Raw genomic sequence first — 13,866 nt, 5'->3', positions numbered from 1 at the left:
TTGGTTCAAAAATATTATCCTCAAGATTTCACTGAGCAAGAACAAAATCGTTTAAAATTTCAATTGCAACATTATGAGCTTGATTTGATAAAACATCTAGACTGTTTGAAGTTAAGCATGATTTGATGTCAAATGTTCTTTTTTGGATATTTTTGTATATGTTTACAATGAACTAGATAGTTTTTGTATGTTCATTAATGTGTAAGAAAATGACAATATATCAAAGTTGAAAATTATGAATTATATTTAGTATATCATTAGTACAAATCGACCTCCCTAGTAATAATTCCTAGCTAGCCCCTGTGTATAAGAAAACAAAATATACAAAAAGTAAAACCTAAAGGAAAAAAGAAAGAAAGAACGTACTTGTATAGTCACATACAAAAAAAAAAAAAAAAAAAAAAACAAAACAAAAAAGTCATGGTGAAAAAATAAAAAAAAAAAAAAAAAAACAAAACAAAACAAAAAAGTCATGGTGAAAAAACTAAGAGTGAAAAGTGGAGAAGAAAAGCTGATAGTCTATTGTTACTGGGTTGAATACGCAAACAAAAAGAATAACAAAAAGGAAGACATAACATAGATTATTAAAAAGAAAAAGAAAAAAGAAGACAACATAAAATGAGAAAAGTGAAGATAAAGATGAGAAGAAATTTAGAAGTGAGAAGTGTAGAAATCGAAGAGCTAGAGACTAAAGTCGTGTGGCTAAGAAAATCTATATATATAATAATAGGTGAAGTAGAGAGAGTGTCAAATTACAATTCTAAATTAGAACTCTAATTATGTGCCATGTGTACACACTAATTTCAGTATTCAAATATGAAATTGGAGTCTAATTTTGCTCAATCTCTTATGAAACGCTATCCTCTTCTTTTTTCCTGAATAAAACACTAGGTTCACCTCCCCTTCTAGAAATCTGTGTTTTACATGTTGTGCTATTTTTATTTTTATTTTTTTACATTAAAACCTTTTGATACCAGACACGCCTGGTTGACCTCCCCTTCTACAATAATCAAATGCAAATTAGAAATACAGCTCCCTACAGGTCCAAAACTCTCAGATTCAACACCTCCAGAGCTTACACTTCGACCCCAACAACACCCACGATGACTTCTTGGAGCCTTCGTGTTCTTGGCCTGACCTCAACCCTAAAACCCTGTGGGACCTCAAGCCTAGAGGCCTCTCCGATGAAACACCACCGTCTAACCTTGAGTTTAGCCAGGTACCAATTTCGAATCGATCAGATTCTAGATCGCTTAGATCTATTTTGATTCTTTTGTTTTTGTTTTTGTCAGATCTAGAGTTTATCATCTGCTTTTTGGATGAATATATTACTTCTGTTTATTCATGGTGTTAGTACTCTACTTTGAATGTTCCGATTTCAATGTATTTCTCCCTCAATTGTTCACATTCTACATTTTGGAATCGGAATGATTGTGTTACTCGCTAATGGTGAAATAAGCCACATCACTTCCCAATGAAAACTTCAAAGTCACTGTAACTGATTATATGCTTTCATTTTTTTCAATTTGGTTCTAGATTTGGATTCAAAAATTAGGGCTAAGGAAATCAGGTTTTAATATGTGACTATTCTTTTTTTAATTTTTTCGGTAATAGATTTTTTTCAATCCGTCTATTTTGGAATTAAATCATTCAAATTCTAATATGTGACTATTTTATTAGATATTTTTAGTAATGGGTTTGTTTAAATTTGTCTCTTTTGGATGTAAAACATTCAGTTTCTTTCTCTACAGAGATGAAGTGGAATCTTTCTTCAATTTGGAGTCTCTAATTTCATCAAAGCAAAGGTACCAATTTTTTTTCCTAATATTCTCCTAACTTTACCTCTCTTACATGTTCCCTTATTTTTAAGGGGGATTGAAATTGTGGGATTTTTCAAATCTGAAAATATTTTGTTATTTTGTTTATACATTGTAGATTTTAGACGATATTTTTTTAAAAGATACTTTTAAGTCATGATTTTGTTATTTTTGATGTTGGGTTTTTCTAGGTTTTGCATGTTTTAAATTCTTAAATCTGAAAGAATGATGTTCTTTGTACAAAATTAATTGCTTTGTATGTTATGGTAGAGAATAATTTTCTTAGAGATTTACTTATCAAAAAAAGATAATTTTCTCAAGGATAGTATGATTTATGTTTGGGTATTTGGTTGGATTTAGGCATTTGGGTTAGATTTTGTTTTGATTCAGGTATTTGGGTTAGAAAATTAGAATTTGTTTAGTATTTGTTTTTGTTTGGATATTAGGAATTGAATTGGTTTTGGGGCTGTTCTGTAACTAAGTTTACAATCTACATAGTGAGGGGACGAAAGAATTCAAAGTGTGGCCAATGTTGCCAATCATATCTCTCTGTCTACAATAATCTATCACTAAACATGTATTTATACTTTTATGTCTTTCTTATAAGAGTTAATCTATACTTTTTCCTATTTATTTATAGGACATCTATGGGATGTTTCTTTACATATATCTTTTTTTTTAATTTTTTTAAAATATAGTTGCTTAAGTGTATCTTGCCATGATCAAAACAAAGATTAATTAATCTTTCAAATGACTCTTGGAAATAGTGAATCCAACTCTTAATATTTGTGTTTCTCCTCAAGAAATCTAAACATGGGTGCATTCTCAAGGATTGATTCATTTATCTACAACTTTGCCCAGTTTTGAAACTCACAAATATATGACAAAAATAAGGATAAAGTAGAGTGTTTGGTGATAGATGATTTTATATAGTTCTTGACAATTTTTTTTTTTTTAGTTCCATTGAGTCTTATAATAGGATGAAAAATGAAATAGTTGGATATATTTCTAATCAATTAGCTATAGGAAAGCAAATTTGATTAATTCTTTCCAGTTTAATTCTTTCATATAACTTTTAATTTTACTTCCATTGCTTCAGCCTTTCCCAGGAATTAAGGCTGTGATGACATGTAAGGAAAATTGCCCACTTAAAAACCTGCCACCCTTACAATTTGAAAGTTACAAAACACCGCATGTTGCACCATTTGAGGCTTTAAGTTTTAACTGTTTATTGTGCAACCTACAAAGTTTAAAATAGAAAACACAGATTAAAAGAGAGAGAGAGAGAGAGAGAGAGAGAGAGAGAGAGAGAGAGAGAGAGAGAGAGAAACTGAGAAATTTGCCCCTAACTGCATCAAGTGACAGTCCTTGCCTCTGCCATCGTCAAACCCATTCCCTCCACCAGTATAGTTTCTGTTTTTTTTGGTTTTTTACTTTTATTTTTATTTTTTAATTTGGGGTCAAATCTGATTTAAGTCGGGGTATTTTGACTGGATTGGATTGCATTAAGTTTGTTGGCTTAGATTTGGTTTTGAATAAGGAATTTGGGTTATGAATGGTTTTTAATATCCGTTATTTGTGTTGGATTTGGTTTTCCTTTTGGATAATTGGGTTCAATTTGTTTTGAGTATATCTCTACACTTTAAAGCTTTCATTTTATTTATTCTAAATTTTTTGTTGAAACATTTTTTCCCTTTATAATTTCGTTTCCCATGTTTCTTTTCTAGCATTGTTATCAAGTTTTTTCAGTATATACTTTTGTGTATTAGATTTTTTCCACATATAGTTCCCATATCACAGTGATTGTGTCAATTTTATTTTTAAATTGTATTTCATTGGTATACACACACTTTGTAATGTAGAATGAGATTGGCCATATTTGATCAATAGGGCTAAGATTGCAGACTTTGCATCTGAATTAAATTTTCATTCCTATTTATTGATAACAAATGAAAACAAATACATATAAGACAGCCCTGAAATCCAAATATAGACGAAACAAGAAGTTGAAAATAGAAAGAACAAGAAGCTGAATACAGTAGAGGAGAACAAAGCAATAGGTACGCGCAGAGAAATTCAGAGCAACAAGTATGCAGATTGCAGAAAATGTAGACCATGTCAGCTTTTCTGCTTATATAAATTGATAGTTTTGTTTGATTGAACTTGGATCATTTGAAGGTTTTCTTTTTTTTGAAAATTTTCTTTATTGGGATGTGTTATAATTCAAACTTAATGTATATTTCCCATTATCTCTGTTTTTATTTTTCACTATTTCAGTGCTGTGTATGTGCTATACTCAATTTTCTTTACTAAATTTGCTGTGAAAAAAATGATTTGACTTAATTTCAATTCAATTTATTTTCCATTTTTATAATTATTCAATCTTTGCCGTGAAGTGTCATAGTGTTTGGGTTTTTCCCCCATTAATTTACATGTAAGGGTTTGCTGTGGCTTGAGCCACATTGTCTAAGGAAGTTAAAACACTTTAGTGAGAGTTATGTTTTGTTTATGTGTCTGTATGTATATTTTATTCTTTGGTTGATTTATTAATTATTTCCCTTGATGTGCTATATCATAATAGTTTGATGTGCTATATCATAATAGGTTGTTGGTGGTTGCATTTTCATCGTGATCGGAAGATGAAGATAGAAATTACCCTTATCAATGATAGAAATTACCCTAATACCTGTTGTGTCTTCGTCATTATCACAAGATGTAGATAGACTTTTTTTCCCCTTCCCAAACCTCATCTTGCTTGACAAACCTTATATTTATATATTTGTACCATATATATTTATCTTAGATTTTAAATTGATTCTATAATTCATTATAACATTTGTATATGTTTATTGATTTCTTATGTATATAATTTTTATGTTAGGTTGTTCTATACAGCTTTTTTAGAATTGTTATAAAACATTGTTTCCGTAATTAAAGTTTAAATTCAAAATCCCTTTGAATATGCTTATGATGACTCCCTTTGTACTCCTACTTATGGTAACATTGATTTTCAGATAGTATATGGGGTTCCAGCAGGAAGGGCATAAGATATAGCCAGAGATTTGAGTTTTGCATTTGCTAGAGACTCTGCTTTGAGTTTGCTGGCAAGAAAAAGGGAATGGGTAGCCATGGTTCATGGAGAATTGCTAAATCCATCAACTCCTTTGGCTTTGGAACTGAACAATGTAGTCAGTAACTGCAATTTTTGGAGAAGATTAATATGAACTAATTGTATTTGATTGATGACAGTATAGACTTCATTATTATTCATGTTTCTTTTTCATCATGCGGTTTAGTGGCTTCATGAAAGTACAAATTTAAAAAAATCATGAATGTAAATATTTATGAGGATTGAAAAAATTAACTTAGGGAAAACAGTTTGTTTCCCATTGCTTTAAGTTTTACATTTAGTTTGCTTTAAAAAGGTCCAATAGCATCACTTAAATAATAAAATGCAATATATATTTTTATTGTTTTATCTAATTCTGTCCTTGTGATAAACCCAAATAGACAAAAAAGAAATTGACCAATAGTATCACTATAATTAACCATTCACGTGTGGTAATACCAAAATACAATATATACGAGTTTAATATAAAATATATATACTGTTAAGTTTTGTTAATGAAATTTTCTGATTAATAATATGAATTTAGACTTAACTGAGCCTTTTAAATAAAAAAATCACAAATCTAAATATTTATGAGGATTGAAAAAATTAACTTAGGGAAAATAGTTTGTTTCCCATTGCTTTAAGTTTTACATTTAGTTTGATTTAAAAAGGTCCAATAGCACCACTTAAATAATAAAATGCAATATATATTTTTATTGTTTTATCTAATTCTGTCCTCCTTGTGATAAACCGAAAAAGACAAAAAAGAAATTGACTAATAGTATCACAATAATTAACCATTCCCATGCGGTAATACCAAAATACAATATATACGAGTTTAATATAAAATATATATACTGCTAAGTTTTGTTAATGAAATTTTCTGGTTAATAATATGAATTTAGACTTAACTGAGTATTTTAAACATGAATAAATTCATGATTAACAATATATTCATTCCCGTGCAGTAGCACGGGCTACATACTAGTTTATTATAATTGATGCCAAGGGCCAATCATCATATATTAAAATTTTATTATGAAAATAGGTAAGTGTTTTGTAATGATCAAATTAGTCCCACATAACAAAAATACTCTTTTGTGTGTGTGGATTTATATCATGTTGCGACATCATCTATAAATGTATAACCAAGATCCAAGCCAAAAGGTTCCAAGTCTGAATACACTAATTGACCAATTTCAAGCAGCATTTTCCCAGGGAAAGCATTGCTGAAAATGCGCTTTTGGCACAAGAAATTGTCAAGAATTATCATAAGGAGAAGGGTCATGCTACGTTTGCTTTGAAAATGGACATTATGAAGGAAAATGATTCAGTGGAGTTGCTCTTCTATTAAATTTTGGCATGACTTGTGGTGTGGGGAACTTTCTTTAAAGGAGAACTTCCCAAAACTTTACAGCATTGCTACCAATAAGGATGCTTCAGTGGCAGATTTGTTCTCTTTCAAGGAATAGTTATCACTGGAATGTCAGCTTTGTTCAACTAGCGCAAGATTGGGAGTTGGAATCAGTTGCATCTTTCTTGTATCTTAGATCTAATCTATTCCGGTTTGGTGAGACGTAATGAAAAGGATCAGCTTTGTTGGAATCCTTCTCCAAAGCAGACTTTTGATGTCAGCTCTTATTATAGGGCTTTACTTTCTATTGCCCAAATCTCTTTTCCTTGGAAAATCATATGGGAGCCAAAAGTACCAACAAGGGTTAGTTTCTTCCTTTGGACTGCCGTTTTGGGACGGATCTTAACTACTGATAACTAGAGGAGGCGTTGAGTTGTGATTGACAGGTGTTGTAAATGTAAGAAAGATGAGGAGACTTTGATCATTTACTTATGTACTGCCCTATAGCTAGAGAGTTGTGGAATTTGGTCTTTCCATTATTTGGATGCAATGGGTGATGCCGAGTGAGGTTGTGGATCTTCTAGCTAGCTAGTCACACAAATTCAACAAGCATAGGTATGTGCCAATTTGGGCCATGATCCATCATTGTCTCATGTGGGGTATTGGAGAAAAAGGAATGCTTATTCTTTTGAAGGAGATGAGAGATCAATTCGATCATGACTTGAAGTGGCTCTTTCTCCAGACTCTTTACGAGTGGACAAATGCTTCAGGTATTTTTACTTTTGATTCTCTTGTTGATTTGCTTGATTGATGTAATTTTCACACACTTTAGTTTTTCATTGTTGTGTCGTTAGCACACTACCTGTGTGCTTTGGTTTTTTTGTGTTATTTTCTTTTTATTCAATGAAGTATTCCTTACTTATCAAAAAAGAGTTGTTGCTTGGGTCATCAAAGAGTGTATAACCACTCCTAAATTTTCAATAGCTTTCATTTGGAGTTAGGAGGGCTATATTAAAGGGGGACGAGGACTTGGGCAAGCTAATCCATTATCACCATACCTATTTGTGCTAGCAATAGAGGGTTTGCAAGGAAATTGATTAGTGCTTCCAGTTTGTTCGAGTTTCATTCCAAGTGTGCTGAATTAAAGATATCACATCTTTGCTTTATAGACAAGTTCATTATATTTTCTAGTTTTGATGTTAAATCAGTTAGCATTATACAAGAAGTTATCAGGATTGAAAGAAAATCCAACCAAAAGTGAGGCTTTTATGACTGTTGTCCCTAACTGAAAAAACAAATTCTGGATATTCTAAATTTTAAGGAGAACAAGCTTCCGGTGAGGTACCTTGGGGTACACTTGATCTCTAAAAGGCTAATTGAAAAAGATCGTTAGCCTTCGGTGGACAAGATTACAGAACGAATTCACTACCAGGCTACCGAACACCTCTCATTATTGTTTAGCCTTCAAATCTAATGGTCCAAGATCTTCATTTTACCTAAAAAGGCAGTTAAGAAAATAGAGCAGGAAGTCAGCAATTTTCTAATGAAAGGTACTGGAACTGCTGCATAAGGAGCAAACGTAGACTAAATTGTGGTTGTTAATGTATATTATGTTATGGGCTTTAGGCCCAGCTAGTTTACTTGTATAGCACACTTATACTTGTACTACACTATACTTGTACTACACTTTACTTGTACTGCACACATATGCTTACTTGTACCGCACACATATGCCTCCTATATAAAGGCATCACATGTATATTTCTTGATTATGAAATACAATACTACGATTCAGTATTTCTAACATGGTATCAGAGCATTACCAACCATACGAACAGCCTGAGCTATGATCTCCTGTAGTTCAGTGGTTGAGAGGTTGATAGTGGATCCAGAAGACTGGGACTCAGCTGAAGTGGAAGGCATCGGCGGAGTAGGCTCAGTATTAGCAACAACAGTAGTAGATTTGTTGCGACGGTAACAAGTCTCAATGGTGTGGCTAGGACGCTTGCAATAATTGCAGAACTTCTTGTTGGTCTGCTTGCGATGATTGCTAAAGCCAGAAGAATGACCTGATTGCTGAGGTTGCTCAATAGAAGGAGTAATAGCCAAAACATTGAACTTATTCTGGGCTTGAAGGGTTGCAAGCCGAGCTTCTTCTCTAACCAACTCGTTTACAGCAGTGTCAAGAGAGGGAGGAGGACTGCGATTAAGAAGCTGACCTCGGATGGGCTCAAAGTCCTTGTGAAGTGACATCAGAAACTCATAGAGACGAAATTCATCTCTAACTGTAGCATATTGCTGAGCATCTTGTGAGCATGCTCAAATCGGATTAGAAAGGTCAATTTGGTCCCAAATGAAGCGAAGCTGATCATAGTAGTCATTGATGGATTGCCCTGGTTCTTGTCGAAGTTGATGCAATTCAACTACCAACTGATATTTCATGGATCCGTGAGTAGTGGAGTACCTTTTGGCCAACATATCCCATGCTGATTTTGTATCATCAAAGCTGCCCAACAGATTGGAGATGGAGGGAATGGAAGTGTTCCCAATCCATGTGAGGATCATATGGTTGTGACTATCCCATTTAATCATGCGACCAAAGAAGGCAGCATCTTCTTCACTTGCTCCCTTGACAGGAATGGTAATTGAACCAATACAGTAATGCCAGAGCATGCGACCCTTAAGAATACTGCGCATAACTTGAGACCAAGATAAGTAATTATTGTTCCCCTCCAATACAGTATTGATGGGGCGAGGAAGAAAAACATCATTTTTATCCATTTAGAAACACAATATGCAAAAACAGACTGCAAAAATGAAATCTACGCGAAAAACTGAGTAAGGAGAACCTGAACTGCAAAAGTCAACTCTGGCAAAAAGTCAACGGTCAAAGTCAACGCGGTCAACGGTCTGGAACGATGACGTAAGCAAGCTGACGTGTGCTGACGTAAGCACTGATGACGTCACTAGGGCTGACGTGGCAATATGATGACGTCAGCAGATCGTGGAGGCGAGTGTTCGGCGCGTGGGGGCGCGTGGAGGATCTTGGCGGCGCGTGGCAGGGACGCCGAGAATTGTAGTGGCGCGTGGGGGCGCGTGTCTAGTCCGGTGACGATGAAATTTCACAGAAAAGTAGATCGGAGATATTTCTTTCCGATGGTACAATCTGTGGTCTGATCGGAGAGGCAGAAGCGATGGTGGTGGCAAGGCAGTGGTTTTTGATGTACTAGAGTCGTGGTGGGGGCAGTGGTGCTGCTCACAACAACAGCTGCAGATGACACCCAAGAAGACAAGACTGCTTAAGAGCGACACACCAAAGGATTAGAGCAGTGGCTCTGATACCATGTTAGAAATACTGAGCGACACACCAAGTATGCATCTGACCTTTTATCTCGAGCTGGACTCACTGACAGCAAGACTGCTGACACTCTAGTTGAACTTAATGCGCATCTGACACCCTCGGGGGGGAAACCATTGTCTAATCCCTCTCTTTACAGACGATTGGTTGGCAGCCTAGTTTATCTCATAGTTACTCGTCCAGACATTTCTTATGCTGTTCATCAGGTGAGCCAATACCTGTCTGCTCCACGATCGACTCACTATGCTGCTGTTCTGCGCATTCTACGATACCTGAAGGGCACTTTCTTCCATGGCCTTTTCTACTCAGCTCAGTCTCCTCTTGTACTCCATGCATTCTCTGATGCTGATTGGGCAGGAGATCCCACTAATCGCAGGTCCACTACAGGTTATTGCTTTCTCCTTGGTTCTTCTTTGATTTCTTGGCGAAGTAAGAAACAAACTTTCGTGGCCCGCTCCAGTACTGAAGCAGAATATCGTGCTCTTGCTGACACCACATCTGAGCTCCTTTGGTTACGATGGCTTCTTAAGGATTTGGGTGTGTCCACATCCTCTGCTACTCCCCTTTATTGTGACAACCAGAGTGCCATTCATATTGCTCACAATGACGTCTTCCATGAACGGACTAAACACATTGAGATTGATTGTCATTTTATCCGTTCTCATCTTGTCCATGGTTAAAAAAAATAATCATTGGTATTTTTTTAAAAAACAAACATTAGCAATTTAGCATTTCATTTCATAAATTTGCATATAGTTATAAATAACCAAATAATTATATATTATATGGAAAATACATTTAATTGGATCATTTTAATCATTTTTTTAAAAATTCTTTACTAATTTAATATATTTATTTATATTTTAAATAATTATAAAATTAATTACAACGTCATCACGGATCAACCTCAATTCGACCCTCAAAACTTTGAACTTTTTCCTTTAATAATTCATTAAACAGTTCGGGTCTGAAAACCATGACCGTAGCTAAGGCTAAAAAATATAGCATTTGACACTTCTATAATGAAACATATTTTTTGGTGTTGGTGTGCTAAATTTAGTAACGAGCACATCCAATGTTAGTTCTCTTAATGGGCTCATTGGCTTGAAAGTATTCTGAAAACGGTCAAACCTATTTGCAAGCCCTGCCATCGTCCAAGTTTCAACTCCTTCCCTTTTCAATTTGGGCTTTCATGCAAAGCTTGGACTATATGATGGAAATAATCTTGGGCTCAACTGACCCAAGTGCTTCATGAAGAACAAGTTTGGGCTTTGGAATTTTCCATTCGTCTTGTTTTTATTTCATGTAGTGGATGGCCACGATATTGTAGCTTGTCTATTTACATACACATGTAGTTTCAGACTTAAATCAATTATTTACCGACATTTTACTCGTGCATAGAATAGAAGCAGAAGGTAAAACCGTTCCATCCGGTCTAGAGTTGTTGAACCTCTAGAAGTTTTTTAAGCCAATGCAAATACAACCCCTTTTTTCAATTTTTTATTTTTTATTTTTAACATAAAATATTTGGGTTATGTCAGTTAGGTCTAAAATTTTTCAAAACTAATCTACTTGGTTCCTAATTACCTTGAGAGAGAAGAAAAATGCGTAATAATTTAAGGACTAAGTTGAGTTTAAAAACTAAGTTGATCAGTTTTGAAAAATTGTGAAGTGGATTGACATTAAGCCAAACCTTAACAATATTAACACTATATTACTTTTTTTTTTTTTAGTATTAATTTTTATAATACATTAATTCCATTTAGTTGGCAATAATATTTTCCCAAAATAAATTTAAGATATATTTTAAAGATGGACCAGCAAACCAAACCTGCCAAATGAGAGAACTCTCACTTTCAGTTGAGACAAAGGTCTCAACTCCTGGCCTCATGGGAATCACAGTGCCCTCTGTAAGGTTGGCCAAGCCCATATCCGTTGCGAGGATTGAGAAGCCAAACATGGGCGAGCCATTATAAGCGCAGCTGTAGTGTGCAATAGCTGGTCTCCAACGAAAGCAAAGAATATCTGACCACGAATGACACCTGAAAAAGACAAAGCCCATTGCAAAGTCCTTTTGTCCTTGTAAGGAAAGAGGGCTTCCATCACTCATGACCTCATATAGTTTCCATGTTTCTTAGCTCAAACAAAGACACGCGGAGTTCACATTCCTTTTTAGATTTGCCATCACGTGGTTTACACAGATGTCAGGCAAAGCAATGCATGTGCAAGTTTCGAGCGAGAGAGTATCGATGTACTACAAAACGTTAAGAAGAAAAAAATTACGGGATTTATGAAAAGGTGTCCCTGTTTCACGATGCCCATTTTGATTTTTTGCAGGTCTCTCCTTTTCATATTTTTATATAATAATCCCATAAAAAAGACGATGGCTCTCACAAAATAAACACTTGTAAATGTAAATGACGAAAATATACTTTTGTTACTTATATTGGGCAATTTTTATTTTTATTTTTAAATTAATTATGTATCTACCTTACCCTAGTCCTTAAAAAAGAAAATCATTTTCGTTTTTGTTCTTGTTGGTAATCTATTAACATAAAATTCTTACGTAACATGTTACTGACGTTACTAATAAAGTAATATTAAAAAAATTTAGTTGACATTTAAAAAAATGCTATGTCAGCATTTTATTTTATTTTTTTTAAAACCACGCCCGAAAAACAATTAAAATTTTAAACTTTTACTTTTTTAAAAATCAAACCGAATTAAATCAAATAATTAATTTAATTTCTTTTTCTTTTCATTATATTTTTGGAAGAACATTTTCTTCTCATAACATGACTAGTTCCTGTTCTTGAAACCCAACAAATCCATCAAAACAATGAAACCAAAACCAAAACAAAAGCCACCAATCTGAGATTAAATCGATCAAACCCATATGAAAAAAAAAATCAAAATCGATCAACCGATCAAACCCTTATGAAACCAAAACCAAATCACACATAAATTTCATACCACTTTCCCTAAATATATATATATATATATACATACCACAGGAAAAAAAAAAATCCAATGTTAACTTCTTTTTCTTTGCTCTTTCTATGTGTAGACCAATCGTTAAAGCGATAATTGATTATTGTTTAACGTTTATTGACTTTTGGCTTTTTGAAAAGAGTCCAAATCCTCTGTCTCATTAATTGTGCTCCACTTCATGCTTCACCAATAAATTTTATCTCATTTAATGAGAGAGGCTAATTGTCTAAGTTTTATTGGTGGAGCATGAAGTGAAGCATAATTAATGAGACAGAAGATTTGAACTCTTTTGAAAATGACCTAGTTTGCTTAAAACATCATTACTTATTGGGAATTAAAAAAATATTCATAATTTTTTTATTTAAATCAAATAACAAAAAATGGTTTTTAAATTATTTTTAATTAGAGCCATGGCCAAATATGGAAATATTGATTAGTTTTTTTACAAAATATTTTCAGTTGAAACAAATTCAACATAAATTCTTATGAAAACCAAGTTAAGAACTCGTACCAAAATTTCAAAAATCATGTTTCTAAGGAAATGACTTGTTTGACCCTTTCACATTGCCCATTGATTAGTAATAGAATATATATATACACACACATACTACAAGAGGAAATAAGTACATATACATATAGATGTCCAAAATATATTCTATTTTTTTTTTTTTAATAAAAACTATAATTACAATGAAATGATTTGAACCTTGCATGTTTATTTTGAAAAGACCAAAATATATCTTTTGAATTATAAGGCTCTTATTGAAAATATATTCTGTTGTTAATCCTATACTAAAAGGAAGCATACTAACTTGTTTAATTTCTTCTTCTTTCTTTCTTTGTTTATTTATTTATTTATTTATATTTTTCTTATGAAGATATGAATGTGAAAACTTGTCTTACTTGAGTTATGTAAATGGTTTTAAAATGAGGTTGCTCATTACTCTCTCTCTCACACACATATATATATGTGTGTATAAGTATGTTTTTTGTGTGGATAATTCATTTAATACAACTGTAAAAAGGAAATTTAAATCCTATACTTTTCAATTTGATATGCCCAATTCATCCAACATGATTAATATTTATTTTATACAGTTGACATAGGAATGGTACAAGATCAACATATATGATGTAAGAGATATGTTGTATATGTCCCTTGAATACTTTCTCCTCGTATAGAAAGGTAAACTAAATATAAAAAAGTGATAAAGTTTGAATGGATAGAGGCATA

The 13,866-nt window shown here is 33.2% G+C and overlaps 1 long non-coding RNA gene across 1 annotated transcript; it reads left to right on the top strand.

Annotated features, from left to right (window-relative positions):
• Nucleotides 1-908: 908 nt before the first annotated feature.
• LOC136071205 (uncharacterized) lies at nucleotides 909-5,183 on the top strand. The gene is made up of 3 exons (XR_010632507.1): nucleotides 909-1,219; nucleotides 1,752-1,805; nucleotides 4,832-5,183. It is a non-coding gene; the product is annotated as an uncharacterized LOC136071205 (long non-coding RNA).
• The last annotated feature ends 8,683 nt before the right edge of the window (nucleotides 5,184-13,866 follow it).

This window comes from Quercus suber, unplaced genomic scaffold (assembly GCF_002906115.3).
Source record: "Quercus suber isolate HL8 unplaced genomic scaffold, Cork oak 2.0 scaffold_294, whole genome shotgun sequence".
Taxonomy (NCBI): domain Eukaryota; kingdom Viridiplantae; phylum Streptophyta; class Magnoliopsida; order Fagales; family Fagaceae; genus Quercus; species Quercus suber.
The sequence above is the reverse complement of the archived record's forward strand: the minus strand, read 5'-3'. Positions and strand labels throughout refer to the sequence as shown.